Source organism: Bos indicus x Bos taurus, chromosome 16 (genome assembly GCF_003369695.1).
Source record: "Bos indicus x Bos taurus breed Angus x Brahman F1 hybrid chromosome 16, Bos_hybrid_MaternalHap_v2.0, whole genome shotgun sequence".
Lineage (NCBI taxonomy): Eukaryota > Metazoa > Chordata > Mammalia > Artiodactyla > Bovidae > Bos > Bos indicus x Bos taurus.
Window position 1 is genome coordinate 42,913,878 of NC_040091.1, and position 15,456 is coordinate 42,929,333.

General features: G+C 42.2%; 1 protein-coding gene across 7 annotated transcripts in view; it reads right to left on the bottom strand.

The window, feature by feature from the left end:
* The window catches only part of NMNAT1 (nicotinamide nucleotide adenylyltransferase 1), a 30,375-nt gene that overhangs the window by 9,409 nt on the left and 5,510 nt on the right, over positions 1 to 15,456 (bottom strand). For 3 of the 7 annotated variants that reach the window (XM_027564953.1, XM_027564951.1, XM_027564952.1), the window contains exon 3: positions 11,026 to 11,144. The exons of 2 other annotated variants lie outside the window; for them this stretch is intronic. The gene's annotated coding sequence lies outside the window, so the exon portion shown is untranslated. Of the gene's footprint in view, positions 1 to 9,821; positions 9,996 to 11,025; positions 11,145 to 15,456 lie in introns of those variants that run through there. 2 more of the 7 variants (XM_027564957.1, XM_027564958.1) reach the window with 2 other exon arrangements.

The window sequence follows — 15,456 nt, forward strand, 5'->3', positions numbered from 1 at the left end:
ATACTGGAGCATAGTTAACAAAGTTGCATTAGTTTCAGGTGTACGGTCAAGTGATTCAGTTATACATATACAGGTATCTACTCTTTTACAAATTCTTTTCCCCTTTACGTTATTACAGAGTATTGAGCAGAGGGACTTGGTGAACCTTTCCAACTCATATCACTCATTTCTAATTACTTATTTCTTTTTTAAAAATATTTTTATTTCTTTTTGGCTGCACTTTGGTGCTATGCACAGGGTTTCTCTAGTTGCAGCAAGTGGGGGCTACTCCTAGTTGCAGCGTGAGGACTTCTCATTGTGGTGGCTTCTCTTGTTGCAGAGCATGGGCTCTAGAGCACCAACTGAGTTGCTCTGCAGCATGTGGGATCTTCCAAGAACAGGGACTGAACCTGGGTCCCCTGTATTGACAGGCAGATTCTTTACCACTGGACCACCAGGGAAGTACCAGTTCTAATTACTTCTTTAACAAACACTCTATTAACGATCAATAAATAAAATACCTTCACTACTGTGAAGTTTAAAATATTCTTACATATCAAATTATGTTTCAAAATAATAATTATGAGCACTTACAAAGATAATTCCAATGATGCCTAAATGCTCAAAGCGCTTTGGGAACTTTTGGGGAATCACCTGTAGAACCTGAAGTATTTTTACGATTAATGTAGAAATACAGTGAATGACCACAAACAAACCAACATTTATAGGATACTTCTCAACTTATAAACTAATTTCATGCACATTATCATTTAATTTTCACCAAAAAGAAAAAGAATGGCCAAGGACATTTACTTTATTCCAAATAATAACCTATTGCTACATATTTAGTTTTTTCAGTTAATCGTCTATCATTAGTCATTTAGGTTTATCTAATTCTCCACTATTACAAACATCTCAAAGAAGAAATAATGAGTTGAAAATGAATTGGAAATTAAGGCTATAAAACCCCTCACTGTGTGCTCCTAAGTCTTGCCAACACTCAAAGACCTGCATAAGGACCATTTATTTATAGCCCAATAGTGTTCAGACCAAATTGCTAGGTTGACCAACTTACTTTTGCTCTGATTTTTTGCTCTCATTGGACAGAGTTACTGAGTGGCGACCCAGGGCTAGAATTCAGGTATCCTGACTCCTAAGTTCTCCAGCACCAAAGAGAAAATTGGGAGGTAAACTGGGGCTGTGTAGATTGGAAATGAGCCCTCCTAACTGAGAAGCTGAGAAATGGCAACTTCAGTTCCATAGATAACAAGAAACTCTGAAGGTTTCTGAGCAATGGCATGACAACAGGGTTTTAGAAAAACAAGGTGATGGTGTAACATGGTTGTATGACAGATTTTATTTTCTTGGGCTTCAAAATCACTGCAGATAGTGATTGCAGCCATGAAATTAAAAGACGCTTGCTCTTTGGAAGGAAAGCTATGATAAACCTAAGCAGCGTATTAAAAAGCAGAAACATCACTTTGCCAATGAAGGTCTGTAGAGTCAAAGCTATGGTTTTTCCAGCAGCCATGTATGGATGTGAGAGTTGGACCATTAAGAAGGCTGAGCACAGAAGAACTGATATTTTTGAACTGTGGTGTTGGAGAAAACTCTTGACAGACCCTTGGACAGCAAGGAGATCAAACCAGTCAATCCTAAAGGACATCAGTCCTGAATATTCATTGGAAGAACTGATGCTGAAGCTGAGGCTCCAGTACTTTGGCCACCTGATGCAAAGAACTGACTCACTGGAAAAGACTCTGATGCTGGGAAAGATTGAAGGCAGGAGGAGAAAAGGGTGACAGAGGATGAGACGGTTGGATGGCATCGCCAATGCAAGGCACATGAATCTGTGCAAATTTTGGGAGACAGTGAAGGACAGGGCAGCCTGGAGTGCTGCAGTCCATGGGGTTGCAAACAGTCGGACACAACTTAGTGACTGAACAGCAGCAAATGGTTGTATGATCCTGACCTGACCATTTAACTTTGTGTCCTCATCTGTAAAATAGAGATAATGGCATGATGTGGCAAAACACTGATCATATTGCCTGGTACAGTGTCAAAATAAATGGTAGCTATTATTTGTGAGGAAGTGATAATACTGATGTCAGGGATGCTATCGGATTAACTGGAAGGGGCAAAGCAAGATAGGAAGTCCAGTTAAAAGTAATGAGAACTTCAGTTTAAGTACAGTCAGTGGGAATGGAAATTAGGAAACATGTATTCAATAAATACTTGAGGTGTACTCCAAACAGTGGCCAGAATCACAGGGACACTGCTAACTGTGAAGAGGAAATAAAGGGGAGAAGGGTCAATAATGTGCCACACAACATTAAAAAAGAGTTCATGGGTTAGAATGATTTAAATGTACCTTTCAATTATCATCCCGAGGATGACACCAGAATTCACTTGGGGCTTATTGCCCTGCCCACCCGTTACCTGCCCCACCTCATACCCATGCAAACAAAGCACCTATGCTATTACTGGGTGGTCTGGGGAGAGTTGGACTGTGAAGAAGGCTGAGCGCCGAAGAATTGATGCTTTTGAACTGTGGTGTTGGAGAAGACTCTTGAGAGTCCCTTGGACTGCAAGGAGATCCAACCAGTCCATTCTGAAGGAGATCAGCCCTGGGATTTCTTTGGAAGGAATGATGCTAAAGTTAAACTCCAATACTTTGGCCACCTCATGTGAAGAGTTGACTCATTGGAAAAGACTCTGATCCTGGGAGGGATTGGGGGCAAGAGGAGCAGGGGACGACAGAGGATGAGATGGCTGGATGGCATCACTGACTCGATGGACGTGAGTCTCAGTGAACTCTGGGAGTTGGTGATGGACAGGGAGGCCTGGCATGCTGCGATTAATGGGGTCGCAAGGAGTCAGACACGACCGAGTGACTGATCTGATCTGATCTGGGCCCACAGGGAAATTAGGGTGTCTGGCCAGCTACTGAGCATGCTCTCAAGGACCCTGGTGGAGGCTCTGGGTTCAGCTGGAGTCCAGCCTTGGTTCAAGTTTCAGGTACCACTCTCCAGGGAGACTGAGCAGGTCCCGGAGGGACGGAGTTGCTCGCTATTCAGAGAAGGAAGGATGAAAGAGCCTGAAGCACTCCCCCTGCCCTTGGGGATGGGCTCAGGTTTCCAGGTCCTCCCGAGGGGAAGGGCTGAGAAAGGAAAGCTGATCTCTCAGCCTAAAGGAAGCTTTCCCTCTTTTCACATTGGTGACCTGTCTCAAATATCCAGCTCAGTGTTACTAATTCACTGTTAACACAGCCAGCTTTAGACTTCAGACCCTTAAAGCCATAGAAGAATCAAGTTACAGGGAGCTCCTATCATAGCCTAGAGTGGCTTTAAAAGGACTAGGACCTGTCCCTCTCCCCTGGAGAGAACTTCCTCCACATCCCCCAGTGTTCGCAGGGCTGGTGTGTATGGATGGAGGCCCTGGCAGGTGGAGAAGAGGTCTGGAAGCTCTAACAGGACTGTTCTGGATCCTCCGTGCCCTGCTCCAGGTGCTCAGGGACCCGGTCACCATGATTCACTTCTGTCTGGCTCACTCAGCCTATCGCTTGCACTGTTGGCTGCCAAGATCTCACCAGCTCAGGCTGTAAGTGTCCCTCCCCAGCCCACTGTGGCAAAAAGGTCATTTCTTCCTGGGGCTGTCTTGAGGCTTAAGGGCTTCCCTGGTGGCTCGAATGGTAAAAAATCTGCCTGCAATGCAGGAGACCCAGGTTTGATCCTTGGGTCAGGAAGATCCCCTGGAAGAGGGTGCGGCAACCCACTCCAGTATTCTTGCCTGGAGAATACCATGGACAGAGGAGCCTGGCGGGCTACAGTCCATGAGGTTGCAAAGAGTCGGATACCACTGAGCGACTAACATGCTTGGAGGTTTAAGGAAAATTACTTTCAATTTTAAAATTATTACTAAGTTTCAAAAACACTGATGTGTAAACGTTAATGAAACATTTTGGAAACATTAAGTCAGCTTTTAAAACATAAACTTAAAAAAAAACTGGGTTTTCTTGTCACACTTCAGAATGCTCAGTACAATTAAATCTATGTTGCCCGACTGCTAAAGGGATTGACTTGGCAACCCTTCAGATTTACAGCTCTAAAGGTACACTAGTTAGTTAGCATGTTAGTTAGCTCAGTCAAGCCCGACCATGCCACCCCATGGACTGCAGCCTGCCAGGCTCCTCTGTCCATGGAATTCTCCAGGCAAGAATACTGGAGTGGGTTGCCATTTCCTTCTCCAGGAGATCTTCCCAACCCAGGGATTGAACCTGGGTCTCCTGCACTGCAGGCATATTCTTTACCAACCGAGCTACAAGGGAAGCCAAAGGGACACTAATGCTTTTATTAGTAACCTTAAACCCGAGACTCTATTTTAGCTCTGTGTGCCACTGCTTCAAATAGTTTGGAGGTGAGGGGGGCTTCCCTGGCATTCCAGGGGTTAAGACTCCAAGCTTCAAATCTCACATGTCAAAAAATAAAACAAAATAATAAATAAATAGTCTGGGGGTATATTTTCAAATTGCTTATTGTTTTGAGTATCTTCACTGAGGATAAACCTTTGTCTTTGGAGGGGAGATCTGATTCCTACAAGTGCCCTAAAGTCATTCAGTGCTAAATCCAATTAATAAAATAAATAAGAAGGTGAATAACAGTTTACAGTGAAGAAAGAGGACTACTAGTTAAGGTGGAAGATTTTCCTATATGCATGGAAGCTATGTACATGTAATTTCAAAAGAATTTTTAAAATGTTTGAGCAGTAACCACAGACCTTATTTCGTTGTGTAAGTTGTGGTGGGCAGTTAACTCACTCAATGTGAGTTACCCAGTGTGAACCGCAGGGAGGGCTAACATAGCATAAAGGTGTGGTTGGGACTCTCAGTTCAGTTCAGTCACTCAGTTATGTCCAGCTCATTGCGACCCCATGGACTGCAGCACGCCAGGCTTCCCTGTCCATCACCAACTCCTGGAGCTTGCTCAAAATCATGTCTATCAAGTCAGTGATGCCATCCAACCATCTCATCCTCTGTCACCCTCTTCTCCTCCTGCCTTCAAACTTTCCCAGCATCAGGGTCTTTTCCAATAAGTCAGTTATTCGCATCACGTGGCCAAAGTACTGGAGCCTCAGCTTCAGCATCAGTTCTTCCAATGAATATTCAAGACTTACTTCCTTTAGGACTGACTGGTTTGATCTCCTTGCTGTCCAAGGGACTCTCAAAAGTGTTCTCCAACACCAGAGTTCAAAAGCATCAATTCTTTGGCGCTCAGCTTTCTTTATAAAGTCCAACTCTCACATCCATACATGACTACTGGAAAAACCATAGCTTTGACTAGATGGATCTTTGTTGGCAAAATAATGTCTCTGCTTTTTAATATGCTGTCTAGGTTGGTCATAGCTTTTCTCCCAAGGAACAAGTGTCTTTTAATTTCATGGCCGCAGTCACCATTTGCAGTGATTTTGGAGCCCCCCCCAAAATAAAGTCGGTCACCGTTTCCATTGTTTTCCCATCTATTTGCCATGAAGTGATGGGACTGGATGCCACGATCTTAGTTTTTTGACTGTTGAGTTGTAAGCCAGCCTCTTCCTCTCCTCTTTCACTTTCAACAAGAGGCTCTTCAGTTTCTCTTCGCTTTCTGCCATAAGGGTGGTGTCATCTACATATCTGAGGTTATTGATATTTCTCCAGGCAATCTTGATTCCAGCTTATGCTTCATCCAGCCTGGCATTTTGCATGATGTACTCTACATACAAGTTAAATAAGCAGGGTGACAATATATAGCCTTGATGTACCCCTTTCCCAATTTGGAACCAGTTCATTGTTCCACGTCTGGTTCTAACTGTTGCTTCTTGACCTGCACACAGATTTCTCAGGAGGCAGGTAAGGTGGTCTGGTATTCCCATCTCCTGAAGAATTTTCCACAGTTTGTTGTGATCCATACAGTCAAAGGCTTTGATGTAATCAATAAAGCAGAAGCAGATGTTTTTCTGGAACTCTCTTGCTTTTTCTATGATCCAACAGATCTTGGCAATTTGATCTCCTGTTCCTCTGCCTTTTCTAAATCCAGCTTGAACATCTGGATGTTCTCTGTTCATGTACTGTTGAAGCCTTCCTTGGAGAATTTTGAGCATTACTTTGCTAGCATGTGAGAAGAGTGCAATCGTGTGGTCATTTGAAAATTCTTTGGCATTACCTTTCTTTGGGATTGGAATGAAAACTGACCTTTTCTGGTTCTGTGGCCACTGTTGAGTTTTCAAATTTGCTGGCATACTGAGTGCAGCACTTTCACAGCATCATCTTTTAGGATTTAAAACAGCTCTGCTGGAATTCCATCACCTCTACTAGCTTTGTTTGTAGTGATGCTTCCTAAGCCCTAGTTGACTTCACATTCCAGGATGTCTGGTTCTAGGTGAGTGATCACACCATCATGGTTATCTAGGTTATTGAGATCTTTTTTGTTTAGTTCTTCCATGTATTCTGGCCACCTCTTCTTAATATCTTCTGCTTCTTTCAGGTCCACACTCTTTCTGTTTTTTATTGTGCCCATCTTTGCATGAAATGTTCCCTTGATATCTCTAATTTTCTTAATACAGATCTCCAGTCTTTTTCTATTGTTTTCCTCTATTTCTTTGCACTGTTCACTTAGGAAGGCTTTCTTCTCTCTCCTTGTTATTCTTTGGAACTCTGATTCATATGGGTATATGTTTCCTTTTCTCTTCCGCCTTTTGCTTCTCTTCTTTTCTCAGCTATTCATAAAGCCTCCTCAGACAACCATTTTGCCTTTTTGCGTTTTTCTTGGGGATGGTCTTGATCACTGCCTTCTATACCATGTCATGAACCTCTGTCCATAGTTCTTCAGGCACTCTATTAGATCTAATCCTTTGAATCTATTTGTCCCTTCCACTGTATAATCGTAAGGGATTTGATTTAGTTTATACCTGAATGGTCCAGTGGTTTTCCCTACTGTCTTCAATTTATGTCTGAATTTTGCAATAAGGAGTTCATGATCTGAGCCACAGTCAGCTCCTGGTCTTGTTTTTGTTGACTGTATAGAGCTTCTCCATCTTTGGCTGCAAAGAATATAATAAATCTGATTTTGGTGTTGACCATATCGTGATGCCCATGTGTAGAATTGTCTCTTGTGTTGTTGGAAGAAGGTGTTTGCTATGACCAGTGCATTCTCTTGGCAAAACTCTGTTAGCCTTTGCCCTGCTTCATTCTGTACTCCAAGGCCAAACTTACCTATTACTCCAGGTTATCTCGTGACTCTCAGACCTGGTTCAAACTGTAGCTTTACCGCTTACTTCAGTATTCTTGCCTGGAGAATTCCATGGACAGAGGAGCCTGGCGGGCTACAGTCCATAGGGTCCCAAAGAGTCAGACACAACTGATCAACTAACACTTACACTTTTACTTTACCACTTACTATATCAGGTGTTTGTCCTGAGATAAGACATTTAATTTTTCTGAGCCTCAGTTTCTTCATTTGTAAGATAGGAAACCACAGTCTCATCTCATAGGATTGTGTGCATTTTTAAAAATATATATTTACTTATTTGTCTGTGCTGGGTCTTAGTTGGGGCAGATGAGATCTTTGTTGAGGTGCTTGGACCCTCTAATTGAGGCTCGAGTCAGTAGTTGTGGTGCCTCAGTATGTGGGATCTTAGTTCCCAGACCAGAGATCGAACCTGTGTTCCCTGCATTGCAAGGCAGATTCTTAACCAATGGACTACCAAGGAAGTCCTAAACTGTATGCATATTAAGCAAAAAAGTAAATTTAAAATGTGACACATTTCCCTACTAATTATGAACAGTAATAACTCCTTTTATTGCTTGTGGGTCGTCTTTCAGCATTTACAGCCACGGTAACTAAATCAAGGTTCTCAAGATTCCTTAGAGACCAGTGTCACAGTGCCTGCTACATAGTATGTGCCTCATCAGTCGTGTCCAACTCTTTGCAACCCCATGTACTGTGGCCCACCAGGTTCCTCTGCCCGTGGGATTTCTTAGGCAGGAATACTGGAGCACGTTGCCATTTCCTTCTCCAGGGGATTTTTCTTTTTTTTTTTCCAGGGGATTTTTCTGACCCACAGATCTAACCCTCATCTCCTGCATTGGCAGGAGGACTCTTTACCACTGTGCCACCTGGAAAGCCCGCCTGCTACATAGTAGGAACTCGATAAATGCTAACTATTGTCCTTACTGTAGTATCATTAGACAATTTTGTCCTAATGGGATGGATGTCAATTCATCTTTGCTCTGTTTAAAATTTTATTTCTGTGGTTTGACGTAACATTACCATGAAACAGAACCTGAATTTGGTTTCTTAAAGCCATTCATATCACTGAAACAATAATGTACAATGTAACTCACTGTGTTCCATGCAGCCAAGTGACAGTGTTCCTGTTTGCCATCACCATTCTGACCCTCCAGTTCTATGTTCTGCTAAGGTAAGTTCTTTCTCCAGCCACCTCCACACCTGGCAGCTCAGCATGCCTGTCTTACCTGTGAGGTTGTTCGGGTGCCCGCTGCTGTTCCTGTTATGTGCTTAAATGCAGCCTGCCCCATTGTTTTGCCCCTATTATCAATGGCAGTCACCTGCTTCACCTCTTTGAAAAGTCAAAACTCTCAGTCCAGCGAGGAGAGTTGGGATTTGGGCAGACAGAGTTTAACTTTTAACCAGCAGTCATACAGGTTAAAAGTTCTACTTCCAGTAATAAGAAGTCCTTAAATGGCAGACAATTAGGGTGCGAATGTTTCACTTTATGGATGCCCAAGAGACCAGAGCCAACAGCCTAACATTAGCTGATGTCTCCAAGGCTGAGGGCGACACGGGCACACTCGACCAGATTATGACTTGACCTGTTATTTCTGATTCTATGTCAGAAATCCATCTTGGCCAAAAAAGTCAGTTAATACCTTTTTCAATGGTCAAATGAAACAAATGCAATTTTACACATTTAAAATAAATTGCAGTCCTAAAAATAAGAAAATTTTTTAAAAATCTGAAAACTGAGATTCCACTTAAGTGATAGGGAAGGACTGGAAACTATGACACCCCTTGTAATTTGCCTAATTCAAATTTGCCAGCTTCTACTAGGAGAGGTTTGTGTACTACTGTTAAGATGTAGGGTGTATTTCCTCACTCTAGAGGCCAGAATTTCCACAAAATGTTTTTTCACCAACATATCAAATTAACATGAATTTTTTAAATGGTAGGATTTCCCTGGTGGTGCAGTAGTTAAGAATGTGCCTGCCAGTACAGGGGACACAGGTTTGACCCCTGGTCTGGGTCACATGCCACGGGGCAACTTGGCCTGTGCACCACAACTACTGAGTCTACGCGCTGCAACTACTGAAGCCTGTGTGCCTAGAGCCTGTGCTCCACAAGAGAAACCACTGGAAGAGAAGCCCGTGCACTGAAACTAGAGAGTAGCCCCTTCTCACAGCTAAAGAAAGCCCGAGAGCCGCAGTGAGGATCCAGCGCAGTCAAAAATAAAATAGTTTTTTAAAGTAGGAAAAAAAAAAAATGGTGAACACTGTCCACAAATTAAGAATATTAATAACTCTCAGCATTAAGAATATTCATAACTCAATATTATCATTGATGCTAGCACTAATTTGCAGTCATGGTAAAGAACAAAGGTTCTTAAGAGAAGTGAGTTGCCTGGAGCCAAATGAACTTCATGCCACAATTAGAATTCAAGGGTCAGCACCTTCTGGTTTTATGTTAACAGTGTGGATTTCTTCTAATAAGTAATCAATTAGTGTATGAGCTGGTATATTGATTTGTAGGCCCAGATCTTCTCGATACTGCAGTCAACCTCTCCTTACCAACCTGGTTAGCAATATCATCTTTACTTTCTTCACAGTTGGTAAGTGTGGAGTCATTCTTAATAAGTGTAGTCATATACTTATTGTCTATTTGCCAGATGCTGCTAGAATACAATGGCACCCCACTCCAGTACTCTTGCTTGGAAAATCCCATGGATGGTGGAGCCTGGTGGGTTGCAGTCCATGGGGTCGCTAAGAGTTGGACACGACTGAGCGACTTCCCTTTCACTTTTCACTTTCATGCATTGGAGAAGGAAATGGCAACCCACTCCAGTCTTCTTGCCTGGATAATCCCAGGGACGAGGGAGCCTGGCAGGCTGCCGTCTCTGGGGTCGCACAGAGTCGGACACGACTGAAGCGACTTAGCAGTAGCAGCAGCAGCAGCTAGAATAAAAATGGATAAGATAGGACTTGTTGTTCTGCAAGAGCTCACAGACTGAAACCTGAGAAAAAACTCACATTTAAAATTCATGTGAAGGGGGAGGGGGTTCATGATGTGGGGGACACATGTGCATCCATGGCTGATTCATGTCGATGCATGGCAAAAACCACCACAATATTGTAAAGTAATTACCTTCCAATTAAAATAAATTAACTCATTTTTTAAAAATGAAATGAAATTCAGATGAAGGAAAACTTTAAAATGCTCCTTAGTGTCTCTTTGAGTTGTCCTACAATTTGAATATGAAACCAATTTAATATTGGGTTGGCCAAAAAGTTTATTCAGGCTTTCTAAACGAACTTTTCAGCCAACTCAATATAAACATTTTGATATTATAAAATTCTTTATAGTTATAATATAAAAATATCAGATTTACCCACTTATTCAATAATTAGATACTGAGAAGATGACATGGGTAGAAACACAGGGACCTCGACTACTTGAAGTCAAAAAGTGATACAGAAGAGTTGGACTCTGAAATGTGTAGAAGTTTTAGGAATACTTTAGCTAATATATTTTAGTTATATTTTCTTTTGTATGAACTTCTAATAGTGATGTGCAATTTAAATAAAGACAATGTCTAAATTTTTATAAAATGAAAACAGTTGTTGGGGTGCCGTAGGCAGGGTTCTAGAGAGAGTCTCTACTAAACCCCAACTCCACAAGAGGCAGTGTGTGCAACAGACAAGAGCACCAGCTATGGAGACTGAGGGAGGCCAGTTCAAATGCCCCACATCCCAAACAGAAGAAGCTATTAATACTTTACCTCCCGGAGCTTTCCAGCCTTTTTTCTAAGGGAATTCCCTGGTGGTAGAGTTATTAGGACTCCATGCTGTCACTGTTGAGGCCTAGAATCCAGACCTGGAACTAAAATCCCACAAGATGCTTGGTGCAGCCAAAAGAAAAAAAAGAAGGAGATTAAAAAACCTGCTTCGCAGTTTTGCTATAAGATTTAAAGGAGATAATGGGGGAATTATTTTAAAAAAGAACTGTCACAGTTACTATCACCAGCATTGCCAATAGTAAGAACACGACCTCTATTGAGGAAAACCTTAGCCTGACCAACTTTTGAGCACTTTTGTTCCACAACAGATACACAAGGAAACACCGTGATTTAGCTTTGCATTCAAGAATATATTTCTGAATGAAATAATGGCATTTACAGCAACACAGATGGACCTAGAGATTATTATACTAAGTGAAGTTAGAAGTGAAAGTTGCTCAGTTGTGTCTGACTCTTTGTGACCCCAAGGACTATAGAGTCTATGAAATTCTCCGGGCCAGAATACCGGAGTAGATAGCCTTTCCCTTTTCTAGGGGATCTTCCCAACCCAGGGATCAAACCCAGGTCTCCCACATTGCAGGGGCATTCTTTACCAGCTGTGCCACAAGGGAAGCCACAAGTGAAGTCAGAAAGAGAAAGATAATACCACATAGTATCACTTGTATGTCGACTCTAAAGTACGCCACAAATGAACGTATCTATGAAACATATCTCCGAAACAGACTCACAGACACAGAGAATAACTGCGGTTGCCAAGGCAGGGGTGGGGTGGGGAGGGAAGGATCGGGAGTTTGGGATTAGCAGAGACAAACTATTACATACTGGACGGATAAACAACAAGGTCCTAAGGTACAGCCCAGAGAACTATATTCAACATCCTGTGAAACACCATAATGGAAAAGTATATAAAAAAGAATGTGTATAACTGAATCACTTGGCTGCACAGCAGAAATTAACACATTATAAATTAACTATATTTTAATAAAATCTTTAAAAAAAAGAATATAATATTTCTGAGGCAATTCAACCCAGTAAACTGATGCTGTTCTGCCATCTTTTTAGGTTTTACTGTGCTGCTTATTCGGATGGAACCGGTCCCACAGGCACTAAAGAGGATGTTTTCTGTATTTGGTGTGGGATCCTTCATTGAGGGAGTCTGCACCATAGTGTTAACATTTTTGGCAACCGACTGTGTACGTTTTTAAATACTGAATTTCTAAAGGCTCATCTTAATCTGAAAGCTTGGCTGTATACAATGCACCTTTAGTCTTCAATATTTATTTTCTACCTCAAACTAAAAAAATAGAGATGGAGGCTTCCCTGGTGGTCCAGTGGTTAAGAATCTGCCTTGCAATGCAGGGGACACCTGTGCGATCCCTGGTCTGGGAAGATCCCATATGCTGCAGAGCAACTAACTCCATGAGCTGCAACCACTGAGCCCATGCTCTGCAGCTACTGAAGCCTGTGTGCCTAGAGCCCATGTTCTGCAACAAGAGAAGCCAGTGCAATGAGAAGCTCGGGTACCACAATGAAGAGTAGCCCCTACCTGCCACAACTAGAGAAAACCTAAGTGCAGTAATTAAGACCCACCACAGCCAAAAAATTTTAAAAATAAACCTTTTAAAAGAATAAAGATGGAGAGAGAGACCTCCTAATTAGATACATGTCACAGTCAAAACATTTCACCAGGGAAATTTAAAAACTCCATGAGAGATATTTCTTTTTGGAGGGTGAATTCCACTTTACCAGAATTATACATACAAAAAAAGTTAAGACATTAATCGACAGTGGAACTGGGTTGGCACATTAAGCAGCAAGCCTTCCATCTCTTGCTAAATTGGTACCTTCTAAAAAATCCTTTCAGCAAAAACATTTAAAGTATGTATTGCAATTATAAGACAAGTAATTCCTCACAGTGCTCTTTTCTTCCCCAATACAGGCAAAAACCACTCCTGAACTGTACTACTTGTCTGTGCTGCTCTCAGTGAGCAGCTTGGTTTCTACAGGTAATTACAAACTTCCAGAGTAACCTAGCCCTGTCAAAGGCATGTCAGCCCTTCAAGGGAAGTAAATGCTCAGCTAGGATTGTTATAGGTTGGCCAAAAAGTTTGCTCAGGTTTTCCCACAAGTGGAAACTTACGGTCAACCCGCTAGGTTGCAAGGGGAAGCCCTAGTTCCTCTTAAAGCAGGTGCTCCAAGAAGCACATAAAAGTGGAGAGCGATTTCCCTGGCAGTCCAGAGGTTAAAACTCCGTGCTCCCACTGCAGGCAGCACAGGTTCAACTCCCGGTCAAGGACTAAGATCCTGCAGGCAGCATGGCCAAAAAAAAAAAAAAAGAGGAGAGGCTTAGAATGGGATATAAAAAGCCATCCTTCCCTGGGACGTCCTTGGTGATCCGGTGGTTAAGACTCCATGCTCCCACCGCAGTGGGCACAGGTTCAATTCCTGGTCAAGGACTAAGATTCCGAAGGCAGAATGGCCAAAAAAAATGGAGAGGGTTAGAATGGAGTATAAAAGCCATCCTTCTCTGGCAGTCCAGGGGTTAACCCTTTGCCTTCCAAAGCAGGGGCTGTGGGTTTGATCCCTGGTCAGGAAACTAATATTCCATATGCCTTGGGGTCAAAAACCAAAACATAAACGGAAGCAATATTGTAACAAATTCAACAAAGACCTTAAAAATGGTCTACATTAAAAAAAATAAAAAGTCATCCTTCTCATGTTATTTCTGCTCCATTTAATTAGATCCCATTTTTTATCCTACAGTGCTTTTCTCAAGCCTGGGGCTGACTTGGCTGGCCAGTGTGATCCGTCCAAGGCCAGACACTAAATCAACAGTCTGAAGCTAGCATTTGAGCCCTGCTGGTCCCTTGCCTTAGATACGTGTCTTCAGCAGGTTCAATCTTTTCCAGGAGCCTTGTCACCTGACAACTGCCAGCAAGCATATATGACCATCTCCACCCTGCTACTCCTAGATGAAGTGGTCAGTGGAACAGGAAGCACATCAAAACCAGTCATTAGGAAGAAAGCTGTCAGGTGACAGTTTTATGAGCACTGATGATGGATAAAGATGAACAGTTCAACCAAAATCACTGGGTCGACATCACAACCAAATTCAGCCTCAATAAGGATCTATTAGATATTCTTAAGATCATCACTTGGACTTTCTGAACCTCCTTTATTCTGTTTCAGTAAAGTTAGTAGCATCTACTGGATGACTGTGATAAAAATAAGTACAGAGAAGGAAAAATAAAAATAAAAATCTTAGTAATGAACAAGGGGTCTAATTTCAAAAAAAAAACAGTGATCCAGACTGTATATTTGAACAAGGTCAATCTATCGCTTCTTTAAAAGTGCAGTAGGAACTTTTAGAGTAAAAATCATCATGAACTCCTCCACCTGGTGACACCAATCTCTTGCATCATGACAGTAAACTGCTCTCTAGAGAAAACAGCCAACTGACCTGCCATGCTACCCTGTCTTCTGGCTTGTTTTGTATGTATTCACAGATTCTGAGGGGTTTTAAGAAGGAACTAGCCACTCACAGATGCTCTCAAGTCTTTGGGATGGGGAGAAAATGGTGTTTCTTGAGGAAAAAGAAGAGTATTTCTTGGCAGAAGAAATAAGTTCATTTAAAAAAATATTTATTTATTTGGCTGCACCAGGTCTTAGCTGTGGGTTTTTTTTTTCTTTTTTTTTAGTTGCAGCATTTGAGATCTTTAGTTGAGGCATGTGGGATCTAAGTTCTTGTTCCTTCTGGGACTTCACTGGGAGTGTGGAATCTTAGCCACTGGACTGCCCAGGAAGTCCCAGAAGGAACAAGTTTAATACAAACATCTCCAAGCACATTGATGACAGACACAGACCTTCACAAACAGGAATGACTGCTTTCCATCTGCTTCTCTGTTCAGGTGGTACCTGCTGCAGGAGGTACCACCTGAACACACTATCCATTCTCCACACCAACACTTACTGAGCACGTTCCACGTTCCAAACATTGCACTAAAACTTAGGAATTAGAAACTCGAGTAACTCGTATGTTGACAGTGAAATCCCCTTAAGTAATTCTCTTACTATGATTAACAGAAACTATTTAAAAATAACATGGGCTTCCCTGGTGACTCAGATGGTAAAGAATCTGCCTGCAATAAGGAGACCCAGGTTCAGTCCCTGGGTCAGGAAGATCCCCTGGAGGAGGGAATGCCTGCTTACACCAGTATTCTTGCCTGGGAAATCCCATAGACGGAGGAGCCTGGCGGGATACTGTCCATGGGATCCCAAAGAGTCGGACACGACTGAGCAACTAACACTTTCACTTTTAACAGCCTTTTTACATTCTTTAGATCTTATTAACATGTCAAATAAATGTCAAATGTCAATTTACCTCAAGATTTTTATCAGAAGTTTCTTTTTTTT